This window comes from Herpailurus yagouaroundi, unplaced genomic scaffold (genome assembly GCF_014898765.1).
Source record: "Herpailurus yagouaroundi ecotype Mexico unplaced genomic scaffold, PumYag 139, whole genome shotgun sequence".
In the NCBI taxonomy this organism is placed as follows: domain Eukaryota; kingdom Metazoa; phylum Chordata; class Mammalia; order Carnivora; family Felidae; genus Herpailurus; species Herpailurus yagouaroundi.
Window position 1 is genome coordinate 37,847,298 of NW_024412394.1, and position 17,278 is coordinate 37,864,575.

Consider the following 17,278-nt stretch of genomic DNA (forward strand, 5'->3'; position numbering starts at 1 on the left):
AAAAAAAAAAAAAAAAAAAAAAGAGAAAGAAAGAAAGAAAGAAAAAAGAAAGAAAGAAAAAGAAACTAAGAAAACAACTCCATTTACAAACCATCAAAAGAATAATACAGTTAGGAATAAGTTTGATAAAAGGAGTACAAGACTTGCACGTTTAAAACCACGGAATAACACTGAAAGCAATTAAAGAGTATCTAAATAAATTGTAAAACATCCTAAGCCTATGAATTGGAAGACTTAATGTGGTTCAAGTTGAAAAACTCTTCAAATTGATCTATACTTTCGTTGCCAATCCTATCATATCCTATCAGAATTCCAGGTGTTTTGGGGTTTTTTTGTTGTTGTTTTTGTTTTTGTTTTTAGAAATTGATAGGCTTTCCTAAAATTTGTATGGAAATGCAAGGAGCTCAGAGTAGTCAATACAATCTTGATAAAGAGAGAAATTAGAGGTTTCACATTTCTCGATTTCAAAGCTTACTGCAAATCTACAGTAATCAAGAGTATGTACTGGCATAAAGCTCTATGGAATAGTATTGAGAAACCGAAAATAAAACCTTACGGTTACAGTCAATTGATTTTCAACAAAGATATCAAGACAACACAATTGGAGAAAGAAGAGTCCTTTCAAAAAATCATGATGGAATGTCAAATGGATATCCATATTAAAAGGAAAAAAGTTTGACCCCTATCTCATACCACATACAAAAAAATGAACTCAAAATGGATTAAAGACCCAAATGTAAACACTAAAACCATAAAACTCTTAGAAGAAACATTGGGGTAAATCTTTGCTACTGTAGATTAAGGTAATGGTTTTTAAGATATGACACCAAAAGTTCAAGCAACAAAAGAAAAAAAATGGATAATTTGCCTTTCCTAAGATTGAAAACAAGGCAACAATATACACTCTCACTTAACATTTTTTTTTGAAATACCAGCCAGTGTCATCAGATTTTTTTTAAAAGGAAGAAATAAAACCATACAAAGATTGAATAGAAAAAAAAAAAAAGTCTTTACTTTTATACTTAATCCTAGCCAAAGGCTAAAAAGCAATTAACTGTTTCTATTTTCAGATGACATGTTTGTCTATGTAGGCATAGATTTTGTAGATTGGAAGAATTCTATGAAAGACACCTAGAACTAATAAGTGCATTCACTAAAATCATGACATTATAGTGTAAGTTCCTGATATTAAGCTTTTTACTATAATGTAAGTGCTTGATATTAAGCTTTTGATTACAAAGCCACCCATTTCAAAGACATCCTTCTCAAATAAACATATTGCTAGCTGTAAGACACAGCTACTAGCAAAACAATTAAGTAAAAAAATAGGCTGCCCCCACCCTGAAGTTCCCCTTTTAAGAAAGCCCTGGGTAACTTAGATAACTGACAACTTGAGTGACCCTACTTTTCCCTTCCTGTGCTCTAACTTCCACTCTTATGCTTTAAATTTGCCAATAAAGAGTAAACTCATTAAACCCTAGGCACTTCACCCTTCACCCTATTAAAAGCAGAGCCTCAGATACATGCTCTCTCCTCCTCTATCCATGACCTCACAGTGAGGTCCATATATCCACAGAGATTCCATATATCCTCCAGGATTATGAGTAATAAATCTTGTTCACTGAAGTGTCCTTTAAAAGTCCTTAAAAGTTTTTTGCTAAGGTGCATATTGCAATAATAAAAGAACCACAAAGGCTGGTTCAGCCTCAACGTTGGCTTCTGTTAGAGAAATGTCTATAGGAGTTTACCACAAATGATATGGGCCCAGTGAATGCCTCAGGCATTTCTAGCCCATAGCATTGTTATCAGTGGTCTGAGACCTGACACAACAGACATACAGAACACAAGATAGACAGAAAAAAAAAAATCAACTGAATTTGTATATACTAGATAAGAACACATCAGCACTGAAATTAAAGATACCATTAAAGTCACTCAAAACTAAATGAAATACTCAAGAATAATCCCAGCAAATTATGTGTACAGTTCTTGCATACTGAGAATTATAACATACTGAAAGAAATCAAATAATATGTAAATAAATGGGAAGACATATCATGTTCATGGGTTGGAAGACTTAACATAGTAAAGATGTCAATCCTCCTTTAATTGATAAGTTTAATATAATTTCCGTAAAAATCCAAGCAAGTTTTCTGTATAGGAAAACAAGGGAATTCAAATAGCTAAAACAATTTAAGAAAATAAAGTGGAATAAAAAGCCTAACTAATTTCAAGTCTTCTTATATATTTGCAGTAAACAAGACTCGTGGTATTGGCAGAGGGACATATACATAGATGAATTAAACAGACTAGGGAGCCCTGAAATCACTCCATAAAAGTATGGCCTGCTAATTTTTGACAAAGGCACAGATGGAATCATTGGAAGATGGATGGACTTTTGAACAACGGTACTGGAGCAATTTGTTTGTGCTGGGGGGAAAGGATCTCAATTTATACCTCACATTTTATAGAAAAATGCACTCAATTGGATAACATATTTGAATGTAGAATATGAAATTATAAAGCTTTTAACAAGAAACAGCATAAAAATCTTCAGAATTTATGTCTAAGAAAAGAGGCCTTGACACCATGGGCAAAATCCATATAAAGAAAATTTGGTAAATGGGTCTTCATCAAATTACTTTTGCTCTGTGAAAGACCCCATTAAGAGGATATAAAGACAAGCTACAGACTGGAAGAAAATATTTACAAAACATATATCTAACAAAGGTCTAGTTTCTAGAATATATACAGAACTGCTAAAACTCAACAATAAAAACAAACATTTAAAAGACAGCCTAATTAGAAAATAGACAAAAATCTGAAAAGACATTTCACTGAAGAAGATGTATAGATGGCAAAATAAGCACATGTAAACAAGCACATGTCCTATCCTTAACCATTAGGAAATACAAATTAAAATAGTGGGGTCTCAGTACACACCTATCAGAATGACTATAGTAAAAAGTAGTGACAACACTAAAGGCTGATGAGGATGTGGTGAAATTGGTGGAATGTGTAAAAATGGTACAGCTGATCTGGAAAAAAAAATTGACAGCTTCTTAAAAAACTAAACATACAATGGAGAAACAAAAATTTTATATTAACCCAAAAAAACCTATAAATGAATGTTGAGGGCAATTTTATTTATATTAGTCCCAAAATGGAAACAATCCACATATCCTTGGTTGGAGAACAATCAGACAAACTGAAACATCCAAATCATGGAGTACTAATCAACAATAACGAAGAGCAAAGTATTGGGGTGCCTGGGTGGCTCAGTCAGTTAAGCGTCTGACTTCAGTTCAGGTCATGATATTGCGGTCTGTGAGTTCGAGCCTAGCGTTGCGTTCTGTGCTGACAGCTCAGAGCCTGGAACTTGCTTCGGATTCTGTGTCTCCGTCTCTCTGCCCCTGCTCACACTCTGTCTCTCTCTCTCAAAAGTAAATAAATGTTAAAAAAAACCCAGCAAAGTATTGATGCACACAACAATTTGGATGAATCTCTAAATAATTATGCTGAGTTTTAAAAATGTCAATATCTAAATATTACATATTACATGATTCCATTCATGCAACATTTTTGAAATGAAAAATTACAGAATGCAGAGTTAATTATTAGTTTTTAGGATGTAAGTAAGTATGATGGGAGAGAAAACGGAGCAAAACCTGTGTGGGTACAAAGTAATCCATAAGGTGATGGCATATTGATTGTATCAAAGTCAATATTCTGGTTGTGATATTGTGTTTTGCAAGTTGTTACCAGTGTGTAAACTGGGTTAAGTGTACATGGGATTTTGGGGGTGGATAATTTTTCTTACAGCAGTATGAGAATCTACATGTATCTCAAAATAAAAAAAAAAAAGAAGTTTAAATGTTAAAAAAATAAGAAAGGAAATAAGAGACACTTTGCAACACATAATAGATGAAATTTGGTTGCAGGAAAGAAATGGAGAGAGGATACCTGTATCATGTATTATTTTTGGTAAGATAGTCTATGCTCTAACATTCAAAATACAATAATTATTTCTACTTTGTTCAAGTATTGAGTCAAACTCGAAGACTATTGTGTTTTATGGATATATTTAAACCAAATGGCAAAAAAAATCTTACATACCTTAAAAAGTTAACATTGATTTAACCCAACTTCACCACTTTCTAAGGTCTGATAATGTTGGATTAATGAATGCCTTGTTTTGTATTGAAATTACTTTGAAATTTTTAGGTTAAATCATCATTCTTTGACTCACAGTGCCCATTTAAACCGTCTCGAATAAATGGATTAGAACTGCTTTAATAAAAGCAACAAGACTTTGGGTGGTTTAATTGGCTTGGATAGCACATGAGAAATGTATTTCAGTAAATATAATTGTCAACTCTTTTATCCAAACTAGGAAATCACTTCTAAATGAAACAATCATTACACATGCTGACCATGGCAAATGATTGGGTTATTACTATGGAAAAAGCAATTGCAACAATTAACCAAGGCTACCAGTCACAGTAATTAATTGTCAGAACTGAGGCTCTCTTACTGGGAAAAGGTCAGAATGTGAAAAGCAAAAGCATAGGAGCGCAAGCAACATCACAGAGTTATGTGAGAACTGATGTCAAGTTGGAACAAGGCTTGCAATTAAACATTTAAAGGATGCCCTAGTAGAATATAAGTCTGAAGATTGATCCCAAACCAGGAGATATATTTTCAAGTAGGGAAAGGCTCATAAAAACTTCAAGTGAGTTCCAAAAACCAGGGTATTTGAGCAGGCCCTTCATTGAAGCAGGATACCACCAAGAAAATTTTGGCAGAAGGTGGGACTAACAGTCTTAGGGGAACATTTAGCAAGAATACCACTAACCCCACCTCCTGGCCTTGAGAGACCTGGTAAAACAGCCCATCTTTGAGAAACCTGCAAGGAAAGTGGTGTCCTTAACAGAAAATAATTGAAAGCAAGGGCATTTTAATTTTGCTGAATACATAACTTGAATTTCATGGAGCAGAAGTATGGAATTAGAAGGCGTATGGAGGCAGCATTAAAAAAAACTGGGTGAGAATCATGACCAGGAAGAAATGAATTTTTGGTGATGGTTGAGGTCAACAGTACTATTAGGCATGGTGGCAGATGAATAAGCTACTTATAAGTGACTGTTGTCCATTGGCTACCCCAAGATTGTGGCAGCTTATGAAAAGGTGACTTCTTGAAGGTTGCTCATATAATGCTGTTTATAGTTGGTAGAAGTCTATCAAAGACATGACAATTTACAGGTAAGAAATAAGCTCAGTTATTCAGCTTCATGCAAGACATTGCCCTAGGCACTGAAGATTTCACAGTGTGCAAAACAGACAAAACCCCTACCTTCAAAAAGCTTGCATTCTAGTAGGAAGGACAGAAAGGGCACAGATTGGTACCAAGGACTACTTGGTGTCTCTAGTAAGGTTTGTGTGTATGTTTATATCATGTGCATGCATGTACATGTATAGCAGTGAGGGGATACGGATAGGGAGGATATCAATAGTGCCTCAAATGATGTGGTAGAAATATATAGCAGCTATAGGAATCTGGGAGAATTCTGTCTAGGTCTGGTAGCTGCTCTTTTTAATTTAATGTAATAGAATTTAATTTAACTTAATTTAATTAAATTTAAGTTAATTTAGCATATCGTTTTCTCTCTCACTCTCTCTCTCTCTCTACCTGTTTACAACTTCATATAATCTAGTCTCTTTTCTGAGCCCCTGATTTTAAACCTGCCTTCATTCCTGTGACATTTAGTTCCTGGTTCAACTCAACCTGTGCTTGTGACCTAAACTTTCTCATGCTTCCACAAACTTTCTTCTTCCACTCGGCCTGTCTGAATTTCCACATTTGTTTATACCCTTTCCTGAAATTTATTCCTAATCTTCCACTCAGTTCTAGTCTCCAGGGGTTCATTGACTAGATCCCAATTTTGTCTTAATTTTCCTAATTAGGAACTGACTCACATCTATTGAGGACTATACTAAAAAGACTACAGAGGACAGATATTTATAACAATAATTTGCTAAATTATATAACATAAATGTTTTCAAATCTATAACCTTCTCCCTATGTACCAAGATTCCTCACTTTGGAATGATACTAAGTAGATATAAATTTGCATAGAATTTGTGTCATGACTTCTATTTGATTCAGTTAATGAATTTAATGCTTCAGAATAGCACTGTTATTTCCAAAATTCCTTCTCGGACTCTCTCAGGGAACCGATGCTAATGATAAAAAAAAATTAAAGAAATTTTCTTCCTCAAAGCATAAAGCATAACTTACTCATAGTGGAAAAAAAAAAAAAAAACTCTTGGCAAATCACAAAGTGAATCAAGGCCCCTGGACAAGATAACATCAGAGAACTATGCTATTTCCCCTTTGATTACTCTCACTGCCATGGTGATAGAAAAAGAAGGAATTTTGGAGAAGTGGAGAAATTCTAATATTCCTGCTTATAAATCTGAGTGAATAATTTGGATGCCCATGTGTCCAATAAAATCTCTTTAAGATTCTTCCAGCCAGTAAGAGTTTGAATTCCATCAAATTATATCAAGACTCAAAAATGTCCACAGCTACTAAAATGGGGGGCAGGTGTGGTATGGGTAGGACCTGCATCCATGTGCAGACATCCGCTTTCAAAATGAAGAGCCATCAGATCCCTCTATGTTATTCATTTTTGCTAGGCTTGGTATCAAGTTTGTCATATATGTAAAAGAGGCAGAATGACAGAAGTCATCAAATATATCAGCAGGGACAAGTAAATCTAACAACAGAATGTATAAGTGGGGATGTGGATTAGGCTTCAAACTGGGAGAAAACAGGTAGAGTCTGTTTTATCTAGGGAAAGCCTAAATATTGCATTTCAGCTTATGACGGGGAACATCCATTCCTTGCCCTGATGCTAAGCATCATTCTTTTCTGAGGCTTGATGGACCATGGCAGGTATGTTTTGATTTGCAGAGTAAGGAATGGTTTCATGCACACATGTTATACAGACACTGGGGAGTCATCAGTGCCCTAATAATGTTACACAGTTTATATAATCAGTTTCCTTCAGTGAATTCTATGATCCCACTGAATTAAGTGAGAAAGTGCTAATGTAGAAAAATCTATCAACAAATATGTCTGAAAATATTTGTTGAATAAGGGGTTAGAAAAAGTATCTAGGTCCGTGTTACGTGGTAGGTGTACTATTTCGACAGTGTACATCCTCACGAGCAATCCATTCTTAATGCACCCCTGTAACAAAATTATACCACCTTTTAAAAACACACACATTTCCATTTTCTTAAAGCTTTGGATGATTCATGCTGCTTTCATGGTTGATAGGGATTCCTGTGGCTGTCAGTCAGAAGAAAGATATTAATCATGAAGAGTTAGAGCATTATATCATGAACTCAACATACATTCTCTGTCAAAATTCAGTTCGATTCTCTACTTATAGAGATGAAATATGCGTTTTGTTGGAGTCTGGGAAGAACTGGTTTTATCTGGGATTCTGGTCATCATGATTTCATTGGAAATATCATTTATTTTGTTTGTTTCAGCACATACTTATTCAGCGCTTACTATAGGTCAAGCCATTCTATGTGTTTTAACAAGTTTTCACTCACTTAATCCTTATTACCATTTTATAAGGTTTGTAAAGTTACTCCCAATTTATACTTGGGGAAACTGAAACCCAGAGAGCTTGAGTAGCTTCCCACATTCAAATAGCCTGTGAGCTGCAAATGGAATCTGTAAGAATCCAGATCTTGTGATATTCAAAGATTTGGAGTCTTTGATATTAACCCAGGGGTATTATGCTAATTCAAATAAGTCCCACTGAGAAAGATGAATACCATAGGATTTCACTCATTTGTGGAATCTAAAAACAAAACCAATGAATAAACAAATAAAAAGCAGAATCAGCCCTCTAAATAGAGAAAATAAACTGATGGTTGCCAGAGGGAAGGGAGGTGGTAGGATAGGGACAATGAATGAAAGGAAGTAGGAGATACATACAGGCTTCCAATTATGGAATGAATAAGGGACAACATAAGGAATATAGTCAATGATACTGTAACAGCGATGTAATGGGACAGATGGTAGCTACACTTAGTGGTGAGCATAACATAATGTTTAAACTTGTTGAATCACAAATCACTATGTTGTACACCTGAAACTAATGTAATATTGTGTTTCAACTATACTCAAATAAAAAAAAATAAACATTTGGAATGGATAAAAAAGTAACCTAAATAAAATAAAAAAAAAAAACAAAAACCACAACCCTGAATCAAAAGGAAAGAAAGACTCTAAGTGTCTTTATTAGCCATCACTAGAGCATGAAAAAGTGGAGAAAATGGCTTCAGGTTCCAGTTTCATGTCATCCAGTTTAAAAAGTAACTTTTTAATTTTCAGCTACCTGAACAGCAGCATAATATCCCCAGAGCAGTAATTGCTAGCTCAGGTGGGTCCTATATTACTTGGATTACAATTGGAATACGGTACTGAAAGAGTGAATGCTATACTTAGGCAGATTCTGACTAAGATGGTTCTGAAGCACCCATTATATATACCTATGTAATGTGCGGTTCTGAGGCATGTAGTGTAGTGGTGCTACATAGAGGAATAGTAGCATACCCTGAAGGTATATGAATGTAGAAAATGTGGGTAGAGACTGGTGGAGATAAGTAATGTTGGCATGATAGCTATTTTTAAATATTGGAATGTCTCCAGCATAGGGAATAAACTTGTTCATGCCTACTCCGGAATCAAAGGGCAAAAATAACAGGAAGAAAGTTGAGGCTTAACAAACATTTAAATTCTTCAGAGCTGATCAACAGTATCACTGGAGCTCTTCAAGGTGGAAGATCACCTGATTTGGGGGGCATGGGTGATGGTGATGCAGAGGGTATAGTTGCATGGGTGGGAAGTCAGGCTCGGTCACATTAGTTACATTTCTTTCAACATTAATATTATATGTCTTTTTAGGAAAGAATCTGCATGGGACTTAGAATTTTAAAATTCTCAGGATAGAAGTCCCTGAGAACCCTTTTGCCAGATCCATCTTTCTCAGTGCTCACCGTTTGATGTTCCTGTCTTGTACCTTAAACTACATAGCCTTTGAGGCTTCCTGAAATCAGTTTTCACTTCCAAAATTTGGAGAGTTGAACTAAAGGTCAAGTCAGTAGAACTTTCTAGTACAGAGTTTTCCAACTTTGGAAAATTGCCATTTTGGGCTGGATAATTTTTTGTTTGGGGGCCATCATGGGATATTTAACAGTATCCCTGGCCTCTACCCATAAAATGCCAGCATCTTCCCCTACCCTATCCCTGATGTAATGACAACGAAAAATGTCTCTAGATATTACCAAATGTCCACTGGGGAACAAAATTATCCCAGATTGAGAACCACTGCCACAGCATTATTAAATAATTAGGTATAATAAAATTCAAAATCCATGAAAAATATTAAATATAACCAAGAAAGGGAAAATAAGTAAAAAGCTAAAATGTATGCACAATTATGACTTTAGTAATTCAAGTTTGTGTTTTGCTAAAAGAAACACTATTAAATGTAATTTCACTGTGTATTTCATGGAAATATTTTAAGACCAAAATTTTAATGTTTATTTTATTTATTTATTTATTTATTTATTTTTATTTTTTTATTTATTTTTTATTATTTTTCAACGTTTATTTATTTTTGGGACAGGGAGAGACAGAGCATGAACGGGGGAGGGTCAGAGAGAGAGGGAAACAGAGAATCGGAAACAGGCTCCAGGCTCTGAGCCATCAGCCCAGAGCCTGACGCGGGGCTCGAACTCACGGACCGCGAGATCGTGACCTGGCTGAAGTCGGACGCTTAACCGACTGCGCCACCCAGGCGCCCCTATTTTATTTATTTTTAAGAGAGAGTGTACGCGCGCGTGCCCACACACACACACACACACACACACACACACACGAGTGAGTGAGGGAGGGGCAGAGAGAGAGAGGGAGAGAAAGAGAATCCCAAGCAGGCTCCATGCTGTCAGCATGGAGCCCAATGTGGGACTTGAGTTCACCGACTGTGAGATCATGACCTAAGCTGAGATAAAGAGTCACACACTACTGACTGAGCCACCTAGGATCCCCAAGGGAAAAAAAAAAAGTAATTCCATGAATCACTAAGATTTTTTTTAATTCAGTGTTAAAATAGATTGGATAGGTTGGAAGAAATTTTGCTAATGTGACCAAGCCTGACTTGTCACCCATGCAACTATACCTTCTGCATCACCATCACCCATGCCCCCGAAATCAGGTGAAGAGCTGATCTACCTTGAAGAGCTCCAGTGATACTGTTGATCAGCTCTAAAGAATTTAACATAGATATGTTGTCAGTGTTGATTAATTATTCAATTCATTGAAACTCCTTAAATCATGTCTGGGCATTATAATCAATACATAAGAGCTTGAAAATATTCAAACTTCCAGTGAACATGTTATAGTATACTCTTTTTAATGATACATGTGATAGTGAACAAATTTATTTCCTACTGTTTACTATTAATATATGATTTGTATTTCAGAGGTACATGTAATATTGGATAAGCATCTAATATATTTGTGCATAAATCAACTGAATAAATGTGTAAATAAATGAATGATGTCTATTATTTTACCAGTATACCAGTAGGTATATACCATGTCTTTACTATATGCAAAGAATAATAATAGGTTTTCTATTTGCAAAGTGTCTTATTAAATGCTTATCTGAGATCACCTGAAAGGAAGATAACGTCTCTAATGAGTCTGAGACTTCCGGTCACGGGACTGGACAACAGGATACTACTAATATGGATTAAATGCTATTTATAGGAATAAAATTATAAAAAAATATTTTCAAGTAGCAAATTTTCTAACAGGAATAAAAAGGACGTGAAGAGTTCAGTACTTGAGTCCTCGTCAGTTTGGAAAGGAAACTTCTCAATGCAGCCGATTAAAACTTGGGTTATACAGAATGGATCAGATAAGGGCTATAAGTCTTCATGTTGTTAAGTTCTTTAAATTTAGTATGGTGATACTCAGTAATAGCTCAGGGAGAAAAGGTAAAAGTTTTAGTCATGTCATGGACACCTTAGAGGTGCAAGATACCTATAATTAAAGCTAGAGAGAAAGGCATGTATCTAAAAGAATTATAGCACATGGAATTTAATATTATCAAATAGATAAGAATACACCTAAGTTTTTAAAAGAGTTGAAGCTAAACTTTGTATACTGACTAAAATGTCAAGAGTTTAAACTAAAAAAAAGTATGACTATTAAATACTTAATTAAAATGGACCTTGGGACCTCAATCTTCTAGAGATGGAAAGCCAACTAAGAAATCCGCCCAGCCCCAAAGATGTAGCCATAGAGTCAAGGATTAAAGTGTCCAGCCACGTGAAGAAGCTATCCCTAGGGAGTAGTCTAGGAGTCTAATGACGGACCACTTCTACCCAACCCTTTGCTGAAGGTAGGGGCTCCTTGCAATGCCTGCTTTGTGGGATTTCAGGATTGCTATTTGTCTGTAACACTAGAATGGGGCTGTTTTGTCACCATTATGTTTTCCCTCATTCATTACTTATATAGCGTTTATTAAAGACAGATAACTTTTCTTTTTTTCTGACTTTTTCAAACCAAGAAAAAACACATTGGACTTAATACAAATGATTTCAAAGCACTGGATTTGAGGCTGAGTAAAAATTAGGTGGAGCTTTTGGGTTTTCTTCCTTCTAGGGCAGGTAAGTATATACTGGAAAGGATAGTGACCTGAATATTAAAATTCAAAGGGTAGGTTCTGTTAGTCAGTAGGACTATTTACAGATGCAGGGTACGCTCATTCCAGACATGTGGTAAGATTGGACTTGCCTGTCACTTGAAGTCAGATATTGCTTGTGGCTTGCTTTGGCCAATAAAACATGAATGGAAGTGCTATGTGTCACCTCCAGGCAGAGGTATTAAGTCCCAGAACGTACATGCCATATTCTCTTGTACCTACTTCTGTGATCATGGAAGCTTGTGTCAAGATGATGCCTCTGTTAACCTTGCCAACCCACAGAGGACATGGAGCTTGGTCAAGGAGTAATTCTCACTATTTAGAACCACTGTAAATGTTTTATCTGTTGGTTTTCACAGCATAGCCCAATATATTCTGATTGATGCCTCTATGAATTCTTTTTTTTTTTTTTTAATTTTTTTTTTCAACGTTTACTTATTTTTGGGACAGAGAGAGACAGAGCATGAACGGGGGAGGGGCAGAGAGAGAGGGAGACACAGAATCGGAAACAGGCTCTAGGCTCTGAGCCATCAACCCAGAGCCCGACGCCGGGCTTGAACTCCCGGACCACGAGATCGTGACCTGGCTGAAGTCGGACGCTCAACCGACTGCGCCACCCAGGCTCCCCAAATTCTTTTTAAGATCTATGAAGTCATTGAATGTTTCCCCAAATTCTATAAAAAAACTACTTTTGAGGTTATAAATATTAATTAGGATATAAATAAAAACTACATTTTCTTTCATATTTTTCAGTTGCTTCCATTCTAATTTCTTTTCAGGATTAATTCTAATGGTTACTGAATTACAAACATTTTTGTCAACATTTTTGAAGAATGCAGAAATTTGTAGCACTACAGAATCTGGCTTTCTCCCAAGTCCCACAAAATGTACCATAATTCATTAATAATCATTATTGTAAATAATTTTAGAACATTAAGGCATTTTTTTACTGGTTCTTCTCACCTCATTAGGCATATTGAATCTTTCTTCTACTGTGTAATTGGAGGATCAATCCAATCCTATTCCCCATTTCCAAACACATAACCACTCAGTAGAAGCCTGTCAGTTACCTCATTTCTCCTTTTCTACCAGAAGTACAGAAATGATTATACCAGAACCATATGGACAAAGTGCATTGCCCACGAGTCTTAGCTCCCAGGGTATTATAGCACAAAGTTAATTAAGGCTTTAAAAACATGAAATTCCTTGTGGCTTTATTATTCCGTTGTCTTCAGTAAAATGGCAGGATATGCTACGTTATTAAATATGGTTCACAATATAATTGACATTTAATTCCTTTTAAAAAAAAAGTTGAGAATTCAAGAATGTGCTCCACGGTAATTATATCTGCAAAAACTATTTCAGCAAAAGTGGGTGGAGAGGGTAGTGAATTCAATCAGAAAGCTGATTAGAAACAGAAATAATCGGTTTATCAAAGGGAATTAATTCAGGTATGCTTCTCTCTCCTATTATTTTAGAGCTTTTGGTACTGCAATAAAATGTACAAAATGTTCTATTTCAAAACAGTATTCATTTTCTCTAATGTGTCTGACCACAAAGAATTCTTTCCTCTCAGTAGGTCTATGAAATGTCATTTTCTTTAAGTCATCTGATTAAAAAGAACATGAGGTAACTGAATCCTGGAAGTAAGTATAGAAAAAAAATACCCTGTGATTCCATTCCAAAAATGCAACACATAAATTCATTATTAAATTAAAGGGCATAATGCCCTTAAATTTATAAAAAAAGGTTAAGACTTAAGCAAATGCTTGCTTTAGAGCTATGGAGTGTTATTTCAGAAAATGTCTTGTGAGCAAATCTTAAGTGATTTCAATGGAACAATGAGTGAGAAGTGAGTCAAAGTAGTAACATATAGAGAGGCTTTAGGAGACAACATTTTGTTGATTTTCACACCACCCATATTTAAAGTTTAGACAGTCACATTTTATGTCTATTATTTTATTTTATTTTATTTATTTATTTTTTAACGAATATTTATTTTTGAGACAGAGACAGAGAGACAGAGAGAGACAGAGGCAAGCAGGGGAGGGGCAGAGAGAGAGGGAGACACAGGATCTGAAACAGGCTCTAGGCTCTCAGCTGTCAGCACAAAGCCTGACGCGGGCTTGAACCCACAAACTGTGAGATCATGACCTGAGCCAAAGTTGGACACAACCAACTGAGCCCTCCAGGCGCCCCTATGTCTATAATTTTAAATGACACTTGAACCTAACTTCATGAATACATGCATGATTTATACATTTTACACTAAGCAATTTCTTTTAAAAACTTATGATGCCCATTTTTTTTTTCTTCACACTACACTTTCCTCCACAATTCTCAGGGCTGGATTCTGAGCCTCCAGTTTGTCTAAGTTCAACCAATCTTGGACACACTATGGATGTCAAGTGATTGGTTCTGCTTATAATGCCTTTCTTTTTTAGTCTGGTGAATGCCTAGTTATTTTTCATGACTCTATTTACATCCCAACTCAATAAAACCTTTCATAACCCCCTCAGGCAGTTACTTGATATTTCTTCTGTGATCCCATGATATTTTGTTCACAGTACTTTTACAACTTCACATGTTATTACATTCCATCTATTTAAGACATCTCTTATACTGTGAGAACTTTGAGGGTAATTATTGGGTTTTCTCTATGATGCAAATACCTAAAATAGTGTCAGCCATATGATAATATTCATATTTGTTAGATGAATGATGATTCTTTTTCTTCTTTAGAGATTATTTATTTATTTTGAGAGAGAGCATGCATGTGAGAAGGGGAGGGGCAGAGAGAGGGAGAGAGAATCCTAAGCAGGTCCTGCACTGTTAGCACAGAGCCTGATGCATGGGGCTCGAACTCATGAACTGTGAGATCGTGACCTGAGCCAAAAGTAAGAGTCAGACATTTAACTGACTAAGCTACCCGGGTGCCCCAGACACATGGATGCTTCTATTAATACTCATTTTTGGTGTAGCAAAGGCTGGTTATCATTCCCCAGCATCATTCTTGCCCTCTGCTTTTAGTAATAGACACTAATCCCTGAGTTATAGCTGAGCACATGGTTGCTCAGTTAGAAAAAGATTCCCTTTATCTGTGGGTTATTCATGTAATACGCTTTTACCAATGGTATTTGAGCACAAGTGATATGTGCAACTTCTGTGTTCTTTCCATAAAAAGAAATTACGTATCTTCCACTTATTTTCATTACCTTATCTACAGACTGGGCATCAGATGTGGTGCCAATTGGGCCACCTTGGCATGCGGACAAGGACCACACCTGAGGAAGGGGGAGCAACACATTAGGAATAAACTGGATACCTAGAAGTCCTCATAAAACAGAGCCACCTTCCCACAATGTACTGTCTACTTCCTCTTGAACTGTGATGAGAGAAATAAACATCTATACTATTTGACACATAACTATTAGAATTTCTTTGTTATAGAAGTTTAACTTTATCCCATCTACTAACCTATATTCCATGTGCTATATCTGCCCTATATGCAGGCAGTTAGTCCCATGGAAGGTACCTTTGGCAACTTTCAGACCTGATGCATATTGTCATGCCCTATCTGGCTGCAGCGACCCCCACTGGCACACCATGAGCTATGGTACCAGTAACCCAAGCCAGCACCTGATGATGGCACAACTCCAAACAGCAGTAACAGCTGTAGACACCTCACCAGTCAGGACCAGCAGCTCCAGCAGTTCCCGGTAGTTGCTTCTGTCGGCAGCTCTCCCAGAATTTTTCAAGTCTGTCCCATTGTCATCAGATGTCTGCTATCCTCTCAGCATCTAAATGACTGTATCTAGTGGTGTGTTAAAAATACTTAACTAGCTCTCTCTCTCTAAAAAAGAAAAAGCTCCGGTTTGCTTGCTGATTTCCACATGTAAATATATAATACACACAGCATGGTCAATTTCACGCCAACAATGTGACATTACTGATGTGGAGTGTGTGGAACCGAGAAGAGCTCCATTCACTTGGCTTTGCAATCCAGTGAGAGCAGTCTCCCACACACCATTGACCCGACAGTATGAGTTACCTACTGTGGCAAAACCATCCAAACTTATCAGCTTGAAACAAAAACTAATTCTTTGCTTACAATTCTGGACAGTAATTTGTCTGGGATCACAATGTGGTTCCTCTGCTCTGTTCTCCTGGGGCCGCTCATGGGGTTGGAGTCAATTGGTATCTCAATAGGTAGTAGATAGACTAAGATAGCCTCACTCATATGTTTGGTAGTTGGTGTTCACTTTAAGCTAGAATACCTTGAATCTCATCCCATGGTTTCCTCATAATATAATGAGCTAGTGTATGTCTTTACCTGGTGATTCTGGGACAGCTTTCCAAAATGGTGATAGAAGCAACATCAGTACTCATTAAGACTTTTCTCTGGGGTGCCTGGGTGGCTCAGTCATTAAGCATCCAACTCTTGATTTGGGGTCAGGTCATGATCTCACCATCATGAAATTTAGCCCATGTGGGGCTCTCTTATGAGCATGGAGCCTGCTTAAGATTCTCTATCTCCCTCTCTTTCTGCCTCTCCCTGGCGCAGGCATACTTGTACTCATGCTCTCTCTCAAATATACATACACATACATTAAAAAAAAAGAAGTGACCTTCTATGTACCTAAAATATTAAAAAGGACTTTGCTCTTACGGTCCATATTGTTCCTCTACTTGCATTGTATTAGTCAAAGTAAGTCACAGGCTATCTCAAATTCAACACAAGAAACCATTTTGATTAGACAAGAAAACAGTATAACTGGTAACCTTTTTCCTTTGCATTTATAAGCCAAATTTGTATTTGAAACCATAGCCACACAGTCAGAATGATTACTATAAATTAAAACAAACAAAAAAATTAGAGAATAACAAGTGTTGATAAGGATGTAAAGAAATTGGACCTCTTGTACACTGTTGGTGGGAATATAAAATGGCACAGCCACTGTAGAAAGCAGTATGACGATTCTTCAACAAATTAAAAAGAATTACAATATGATCCAACAAATCTACTTTTGAGTATATACCCCCCAAAATTGAAAATAGGAACTTGAAGAGATATTTGTTCATCCATGTTCATAGCAGCATTATTCCCAATAGCTTAAAAGGTGGAAGTTACCCAATTATTTATTGGAAGGAAATTTTGACACACATCACAACATGGATGAAACTTGAGGACATTATGCTAAGTAAAAGAAGCCTGTCAGAAAAGGACAAATATTGGGGTGCTTGGGTGGTTCAGTTGGTTAAGCGTCCAACTTTGCTTCAGGTCATGATCTTGCAGTTCATGAGTTTGAGCCCCCACATCAGGCTGTCTGCTGTCAGCACAGAGCCCACCTCAGAACCCCTGCTCCCCTCTCTTTCTGCCCCTTCCTCACTTGCACACGTGCTCTCTCTCTTTCTCTCTCAAAAATAAATAAGCATGAAAGAGAAAAGAACTCTTATGACCTATGGCCACCATGCGT